Below are 8,618 nucleotides of genomic sequence, written 5' to 3'. Positions count from 1 at the left end.
TTAAAAAATATATGAGTTAGAGTATCAGCAGGTCCCTTCTTGAGCCACGGCACAACATTCAGGTAAAATGGGCCAATATAAAAAAAGGCTGAAATCATTTTATTTTTAACAGTAAATTGACACTATTGTCTTTAGTGTGCCATAGCAACAACACCATACATTTATTTTATTAAATAGAAAGTTGAACAAATATTTCATTAAAAAAATGCAATTAAAAATGAACTGATCATGTTGTATAGGTATGTGTTTCTGTGCATTGGTGTCTTTTGTGTGCATGTATGCTTGTCAAATATCTGTCAAACATTTTGTTAAAGATTAGAACATCTTTGACAAAAAGAAAAAAAAAACTCACTTTAACATTTCCCGTAGCTATAGGTCTTAACATTGTATTATACTGACATCTTCCTTTCTTTCCCTTTCTCTTCTCTCTTCTTATCTCAGTTTCCTTCCTTTGCTTGTCCTCCTGCCATACTGTCTGCAATGCAATTTTTTTAAAAGACTGTTAAGATTTTGTATGTTTACATTTAGGCCTATAAACCTATTTTCATCCTCAATTTCTGTGTAAAAGTGTGTATGCAGACCATTTTAGCTGAAAATTGTGGCCCATTTTAGCTTAACCAGCCATTTCTTAATAAAATGACCTTTGAAGTTTTTTATTTGAAAGAACATGTCAAAACATTGTTCATAAACCTTTGCTTTGTTGGTAAGCATACTTATAATTGCTTTAGTACCCTTATTAGTGATGAATGAAATTTACTATGTCAGTCTCACTTTCCTTACAATTTCTCTGACAAACTTCATTTAACACTGCCCTACCCTCCTTAAAAAACTCAGACCAGTCAAAACTATTGTTACATGTCAACAAGTGTTGCAGCAACAATGCAAGATCAGTTATTGTGATTGGCTGTAAAAATTTAAAGAGATATGACGATACAACCTTATTTGGCCCATTTTACCTGATAGCCCATCTTAGCTGACATCACCCTATAACTAGTTTCCATTTTCTTAAAGAGATTTTATGACTGAGGGGTTTAATGGAGGACCAATGACAGCAAAGATTAGGCTAGGTTACAGGTTCATCCATCAAGAGAATTTAGGTTAAGGCGTATTTGAGGCATGGCAGCTACGTTTTAACTATCACAAAGAGGTAACTAGAGCTTACCAACACACTTTTATGACTCTGAATACTTTAGTTTGACAAACTTAGATAGGGACCAATGGTACACCGTCCTTACATCTTACAGCTGAAGCAAAGCACTCAGTACAACCTAGTCGTTTGTCTTGCTAGCAGTTGTTTAACCCACCGCTACGCTGCGCAACGGCGCCTGAATGGGGAGGCATGTATATCCTTCTTATATCATCTTCCAGCATCTTTTAGAGAATAAAAAAGGTAACGAATGTGCGTCTGTGGCTAAATGTCCTCATTTCACCCATCATATTCATTCCACGCTCACTTATTGTGTTTGCTTCGAAATGTGTTGCTATGCGACAGAGCATAAGGTTTTGGCAGCACACCTCTCTTTTTACATTGACCACATTTTAAAGAGTCCAGAAACCAAAAATAGCGGATTTAGAAAGTAATAGCTTAATAAAAATATCAGAGTTTTGTGGTTTTATTTGCAATTTTTAATGTATGTCTGTTACTCAGTGGCTATAATCGCAGGTCTATTGTCTCCCGGAAACATCCATCAACCGCAGCAACACACGTGCTCAACAATACCGGTAAATAACCTCTTTACTTAGTTACGGCATTTTAATCTTAGCCAGATCATATGTTAAGGCTGTTAATCATAACCAGTGCTTATGATTGAATTTAATTTTCATTCTGTTTATTATATGTCCAAATTATTTGAGAGTTTTATTCATTCATGGTGTATTTTCAGATATCTTATTCTCAGGTAAGAACGGTCATTTGACGTACTGTTTGGTAGTTGTATTATACTGAAGTTATTTATGAAGAGCTTTTAAAGAGCCCTAAAACTTAAACACTGTCTACACGTGTGTGTGTGTAGGAGGGTCTTTTATCAGGGGGGCTGGGCCACATCCGAACAGTGTGTAACGTTACTTTGAATATTGGAAGTTTAACAAATAAGTGTCCATCAATTTAATGAGGAGGTACTAGTGTTCAAAACTCTCTAGACGCCGGTAATACTCTCAGACCATTGGTAACAGATCCACTGACAGTAACACCGAGGAGCAAGCGATGGTAAGACCAATGATACTAGACAAGGTTTAGCCTACAGCTGAATATTCCTTCCGTATTTTATTTCATACCACCAGTAAGACGTTCCTCGGTTTAAAGACTTACTACAGTTGTACAGATATTCAGTTGTTTGAAATGAACAGTTTAACAGAAACGTTAAACTATTATTCATTTGTTTCTTGTCAGATTTCATTCTACTAGCATTAGTAACAGGACGGGAAAAGTGTCAGCATGATACTGTTTATACATTTTGTACCCTATAAGCTATAGAATAATTACATCCTTTAATGTTAGCTATTTTTTGGGCTTGTTGTTTTATAAACTTGCATATGAAGGGAACTAAATTCCTCCATTGCACTCTATCAGGTGGTGGAAATTATTCCATTGGTTAAAGGTTTTTTTTTTTCTCTTGCTTTCATTTTCAGTTTAACCTTCAATTTTTAAATGATTGTTTTTATTGCAATGATTTACAGTGACTAATGACAGCTAGCACTTAAGACTCTGGCACTAAAATTGTCTCAATGATGAATGTGTAATCTGTGTTCTTAAATAACAAACATTAGATAAATCTCAAGAAATGACAGCAAGTCATACATTCAGTACAATGTTCATGAAGAGAACCAAGAATCAATGATATATATTGCATTGTATATGTGAGCATATATTGCCACATAATGTTGTTACACATAACCTTTGGTTTCTCATATTACATTTACATTTATTCAAAGTGACTTACAAATGAGATATATTAAGTATCCACCTACTCTTATGTCAGGTGGTTTTGATGTTGTATGTCTAGAACTTGTGTAGTTTGGGTTTAATACTTTCTCATGCATTCCTGTCTAGTAGTAAAATAATACAGTATTAACTTGCATATGCTTTCCAGTGCTTTTCACGATAACACAGTCACAGATATTTAGTTATATTATTTTAACATGTTAACTTTTCTTTTTTGCTTAATTTTTAGCTTTGTCATGTTGTGGATGCTGCTATTTTAAAGGTAGACAATAGAGATTTCTGGAATTATTTACTATTTCAGGCTAATACTCAGTTGTTTTAAAAGAAACTATATTCATAGCATTGTTTTGAAATCTAACTCAGCATTTTAATGGTGAGATTATATATATATATATATATATATATATTTTTTTTTTTTTTTTTTTAATGTATAGATAAATACATTATTTTACACATTTATTATAGATTAAACACTAGACTTTTTTTCCAATTTACTCAAAAAAAAAAGAAAAAAAGAAGAAGGAAAAGGCCATTTGTAAACAAATAAAAGACCAACCTCCAACATTCAGTTGCACACAGGCCTCAAAAGAAATGAGGTTCACCTGTGATGTAACAGATTGTTATAGCATACTTTGCACGTGCCTATCCATCATGCTTAAATGCATGTTTGGCACGCTGAGATCATTTTTACCACTGAAGAGAAGATGCAGGATAATCATACCACACAGCAACATCTGGGCCCAATCTGTGCAAACACGTCAAGATCATTTATGATTGAGCAGAGCAGTGCATAGAGATGTGTCAAATCATGCATTAAGTGACCATGCTGTCAAAGCACAACCTCTGTACCATACATCATGTGGATTAGCTCCCACACATAAAGAAATGTCATGTGTTGACATTCTGTCACAAGCTGGAAAGGTGCCAGAGTGTGGTATTTTATTGCATTTCAAAAGAAATGTATTTGCTTTTTGTTTGTTTGACCTTTTGTTATGGCCATATTTCACCATTTAAAGTTTTTTGTACATTTGTTGTATGTGCAGTATAAGCCCTCTGGCCACAGCATATTTAGAGTTGTTTTAACAGTGTTCAGTATTGAATACCAGGATGCAGTAGTTATGAGGAAATTTGTTAAAGATTTTAGGATTATGTTTTGAAGCCTTTTGAAAATGAATGTTTATGCACAAGTAGTCTGCGAAGGTAGTTCTATTTTTTAGCAATTAGTGCTCCCATGCGTGAGCACCTTCATCAGACCGAAAATCAAAACGTTGAATTTCCTGGCCAGACAAACTGTCCACCATTTGTCCACAATGTAAAGTAATTGGGATTAAATGGCTATACGAACAATATTTCCTTGCTGGTTGAGTGGAAGTCAGGAATGTTGTTTTTTTTTTTTTGTGGGATATGCTGTCATGCTTGCAAATGTTAAGATTCAAGAATTTTTCCCTGTAAACCAGTCATTGTTTTTCGGAAATACTGTGGACAAGACCTGATAAGTTCCTGTTCATTTTATCATGTCCATTTTCAGTAGTTATCCCTCCTAAACAAACTGCTTCAACCGAAGGAAGGAAAACGGGACAAAGTGCAAAGACATGGGGTAGAAACAGAAAAGTAAAGTTAATGAGAACTTTTCCCAGTTTTATTCTCTGCACAAATCAGTAATCACAGCAATTTAATGTTTTAGTTTAATTTTAGTTTTCTGTGTATGTTGTTGCTTACATGTCCAGTTATACCATATGTTTATAAAATGTACAATATTTGCAGGACCGAGCACTTCCGATTGATGGATTGAACTCTGAGTTGAACATTTGCCAGAAAATTGCGCAAAGTTTGTTATTCTAATGAATTTAGATAGGCAGTAACTCATGTGCTTTAAATTATCTGCAGATAAGGCCTGTTGCATGAAGCTAGTTTAACAAAATCTGAGTTTCAGAGTAGGTTTAGAGTTGACAAAACCATATAAATCCAACCTGGTTTCGATTAGGTTCAGCGGGCTCACAGAGTTTGGTATAAACTTTCTCTGTTAACTCAGGGTTTGATCCAGAGTTTGTCATGAACTCTAGAGCATGTGCACCTGAAAGTGACATCCAGCGAACTGCCAGTCACACAGAACATGGGAAGTGTCAGTTTGATTCACTTCTCACTAGAGAGTCGGCACAATTCACTTTTCTCTGTTAAAGATTAAAAAGACTGATATGAAAAATATGAATTTAAACACATTTACAAGGCAAGAATAAAAACACTGCTGTTGCAGCGAAAGTTTGAGAAGGCAGCTGAATGAAATTTTCACTATAAACTTTTTTTTTTTTTTTAATTTGGAGTGAGAGATATAGGGGGAGTGGCTTTATTGCATCAGATATACGTCACTGTGCTCACAGCTGATAAAACCTGTAAACCTGTAACTGAAAACAGCTTCATATAGCATCCATTTCAGCAAGCCTCAGATAGCATCCATTTCATGGATGAGCAACAGAACCAGAAAATATATCAAAAAATAATTAAAAGAAGTTTCTTTTCTCTTTGGTTGGTTTAGGAACTGGTTATATCACTGTTAATAATCCATTTTATTGCTATTAATGTTTTGTCGTGCAAAAGGTCAGGCAATGTCACACAATATTGCCACATTTGATGCTTGACAGTGTCTGTCATTTCAGACAGACGTGGACAAATCATAGAAAATGGCTCTAGAATACTTTAAAATCCCTATTTTTATCATAGTCGCCTTCTTAACAAATTATTGCAATGGTTTTTAAAAAAAATAGTCTTAATGGTTTGTTGAGTTTCGGTTTCTGCTCATATGTGTGAGATAAAGTTCACTGAAGTGGGAAGGCATGGCAGTGTTTTGGAGCTGCTCTGTGTTATCTGTGTTGGGTGGAGTTGAGGAGGTGCAGTATCATTGTATCATGCTACTACAGATGCTCAGTTGTAATCATGGCTTTCAAGACCAAAAGGAAAAGCATAAACCTTAAAATAGCTACCAGTCTCCAGTGAAGGATGTTTTGCTCTTGCTGGGAAAATGTAAAATGTGTTTCTTTTGCCTTTTCCAGGAGTTTTCTGTGTCTGATGACATTCACTGGTAAAAAAAAAAAAAAAAAAAGATTTTGAAATGAAAGACTTTGGGTTGACATGGTTTGCTGAGTTTAGTTTAAAATAATTTGGTCTGTTACAATAATGGGATTATTATTATTATTTTCAAATTATGACAGAAAAATTATGGTGACAATCTTTTATTTTTTACTTGAGATAGATTAACTTCAGGTTCAATGATAAAGTCTTGTTTGTGTGCATCAAACCACACCAGGACACATTTTACATCTCTACATAATTTGTTTTTAGAACTGTTCCCATGTGCTGTTCAGTTCAAGCCAGGCATGATGCCTGCGTGATCAGCCAAGGGTTGTGAATGCCAATGAAACTGAAGAGAGGGAGTTCGATGTGACGGTTTAAGTCTCTGTGGCAGTTGGAAGCTGTCTTTTCCACCCAGCACAGTTAATGAGAGCCACCCTATGACCTGCCACAGCTTTGAAGTGTAGACACTTCATCAGCCACTTCAAGCAGTGTCTGCAAGGTGACTTCCCAACTTCCACCCACCACATCCAACTGGGTTTCTGGAACACTTCATTGTCTTCTGATGCCATTCATATTAGCGGCATTCCGGGGGTGCAAAATACTCATTAATTTTGCTACCATTGCAGGCTCAAGACACTTTTTAGGAGTCACATTCCTTGAAACCAGTGTTGGGGAAAGTTATTTTTAAAATTAATGGATTACAATATTGTGTTACTTAGTTACTTTTTATGAAAAGTAATGCATTACATTACTTTTGCGTTACTTTTTCTCACCTGGGCTGGGCTGGGCTTGTTTGTTTTTTAATAGCAACAAAAAAAGTTCTATTTTTGGCAAATGTTAAGGCCCTTTCACACCAAAAGTGAAATGAATAAGCCTCAGGCTGAAGGTAATGCGTATTTACGACTGTACAGTAGAGGGCGCAGCTCGAAACAAACCTTTCAGCTGTGCTGCCATTCTGGATTGAAGAAGGAAGTTCAACGCTTTTATTTCTAAGTTTAATCTAAAGTAATTTTTGCTTATTATTATGGTTAAATTGAATCATTGAAGGTCAACAGCAAAGACATTGGTTAATAAAGTGAGATTAAATACATAAAGTATATTTGTTTAATTTAATCTATTTAATTATTACAGGTTTGCATAAAATTCTGAGATTGCATTTTACTGTTTTTATTCATTTTGAGGAATACTGAATGTTTTCGTGCAATTGAGATGATTAAACGCATGTTCACATTTAGTCTAGAACTACAATAACCATCATATTCACACACAGCGCACACAACACCTTCACTCACTCTATTGCTCTCAACATGGGGACAGGAGAGCTGTCAGTTAATAATTGTGAAAACAAAGTAACTTGCGTTACTTATTTGAAAAAATAACTTAGATATTTTGTTGTAAATTGAAAAAGTAATGCGTTACTTTACTAGTTACTTGAAAAAAGTAATCTGATTACGTAACTCAAGTTACTTGTAATGCGTTACCCCCAACACTGCTTGAAACACTTTTAAAAATATATATTTTTATACTAAATACAATTATGAACATCTTAACAATTTAATAAAACATAAGAGGAAGGCTACCATTTAGGAATTCCAATTCCAGAATTGTTCATGCTTGAACAATTGTTCATTTTTACATCTACTTGAATTGATTGGCCATTGAACATTTGTGACAGTGATTATTGTGAGTAGAATGAGAAATTATATTTATTAAAGTCCTTTTTCTACATTGATCAGTCTAGTTTTGATCAATTTAAATTAATACATATTTTAAAACATAAATGTCTAAGTAAAGAGGACAAGCACCTTGGGATTCTGTTGAAGCTGACAGATGAATTAGGTTTTCTCTTCCCCAGAACTGAATGGTTACCCACAAGAATGTTCAAAATGATCTCTTCTGTAGTAATGAATTGACTTGAGTTGAGTGGCAGTTTCCACGTGTGTGTTCGGGTGCAGTAGCAACTTCCGGCCACAACAAGACCAGAGACCTCCTGCTACACAAGCCACTTTTTTTTTCTCTTAAGCAACTTATTGCAGCTCTATATGTGCTTTAGTTTAATACAACAAATGAATGTTTTGTGTCACCAGTAGATGTTGCTACCAAATAACATCCAGCTTCTGATTTGGGTTTATTGATGAATTGATAGACACTGTTGTTGTTTGGGTTTGTTTTATTAGTGGGTGACAGAAAAAATTATTTTTGTAAACTTGTGGTAATAAAAAAATAAATAAAACAAAATTCTCATTCTCCAATATTTTTATTTTTATTTTTATTTTTTACACTTCTATAAACTATGCATTTAGAATAATATGATAATTCTTGGTAACAATTATTATTTCTTAATTATTATTGTTGTTGTTGTTAAGCTGCCTGGCCTTTCTGGAGACTTTTCTATGTTTAAAGTGCTTATTGTTTATAGTTTTAAGTATTTTTCTATATAGGTAGTTCCCAACTCATTCAGTAAAGAGCACATATTGTGTGGTGCAATAGATAACTCAATACTGATCAGGGAGTCATCGGTTCAGAGAGTTTGCTTGGCTTATCTCATGTCTTATCTGCTTTTTGTACATAAAAACATCTTTTTGTGAAGTTTTGAGGCGCTGAGGGA

At 34.5% G+C, this 8,618-nt stretch overlaps 1 protein-coding gene across 6 annotated transcripts in view; it reads left to right on the top strand.

Annotated features, from left to right (window-relative positions):
* Positions 1–1,129: 1,129 nt before the first annotated feature.
* Positions 1,130–8,618, top strand: part of slc6a9 (solute carrier family 6 member 9) — a 57,548-nt gene continuing 50,059 nt past the window's right edge. The window contains exons 1-2 of one of the 6 annotated variants that reach the window (XM_051917533.1): positions 1,246–1,390; positions 1,649–1,722. The gene's annotated coding sequence lies outside the window, so the exon portion shown is untranslated. Of the gene's footprint in view, positions 1,148–1,234; positions 1,391–1,648; positions 1,723–1,881; positions 1,899–2,019; positions 2,207–8,618 lie in introns of those variants that run through there. The other 5 variants (XM_051917541.1, XM_051917556.1, XM_051917549.1 and 2 more) reach the window with 5 other exon arrangements.

Source organism: Ctenopharyngodon idella, chromosome 2 (genome assembly GCF_019924925.1).
Source record: "Ctenopharyngodon idella isolate HZGC_01 chromosome 2, HZGC01, whole genome shotgun sequence".
Lineage (NCBI taxonomy): Eukaryota > Metazoa > Chordata > Actinopteri > Cypriniformes > Xenocyprididae > Ctenopharyngodon > Ctenopharyngodon idella.
The sequence above is the reverse complement of the archived record's forward strand: the minus strand, read 5'-3'. Positions and strand labels throughout refer to the sequence as shown.